The sequence below is a fragment of the Mesitornis unicolor genome, unplaced genomic scaffold (assembly GCF_000695765.1).
Source record: "Mesitornis unicolor isolate BGI_N332 unplaced genomic scaffold, ASM69576v1 scaffold27477, whole genome shotgun sequence".
Lineage (NCBI taxonomy): Eukaryota > Metazoa > Chordata > Aves > Mesitornithiformes > Mesitornithidae > Mesitornis > Mesitornis unicolor.
This window is the reverse complement of record NW_010194744.1, coordinates 7,380-7,752: the sequence shown is the minus strand read 5'-3', so window position 1 is coordinate 7,752 and position 373 is coordinate 7,380. Positions and strand designations below refer to the sequence as shown.

The 373-nt window shown below is 66.2% G+C and overlaps 1 protein-coding gene across 1 annotated transcript in view; it reads left to right on the top strand.

Annotated features, from left to right (window-relative positions):
- Window positions 1–373, top strand: part of LOC104543327 (tropomyosin alpha-3 chain-like) — a gene marked incomplete at its 5' end in the record, with an annotated part of 3,961 nt that overhangs the window by 2,535 nt on the left and 1,053 nt on the right. The gene's annotated exons all lie outside the window — the stretch shown is intronic.

Sequence of the window (373 nt, the reverse complement as noted above, 5' to 3'; positions counted from 1 at the left end):
GAGGAGCGGCACAGGAACAAACGGCCCGAGCTCGCCAGGAGCTGGTTACAGTAACAGCCTTGCGGGATCTCACGCACGTGGCCGGCTGCTGCCGACAGCGTTGGCTGAGTGGGCGAGTCCTGAAACAGCCCCGGGAGGACCCAGACTCCCCAGTGTGGGTCCTGGTTCAAGGTTCAGCCGCCAGGAGCCCCGCAGTGCAGGGTGGTGGGCAGCCCGTGCTGAGGACGGGTTCCTTTCTCCAGTTCTGGTCTCGGGGTACCTCGGGAGTGCTCCTGAGGCCAGCCCTGCAGAGCGCCCACCTTTCCCCAGGCCGTGGAGGGAGGAGGCTCCAGCGGCTGCCCTTAAATCTGAGGCTGTGCCCGGGTTCCTCTGT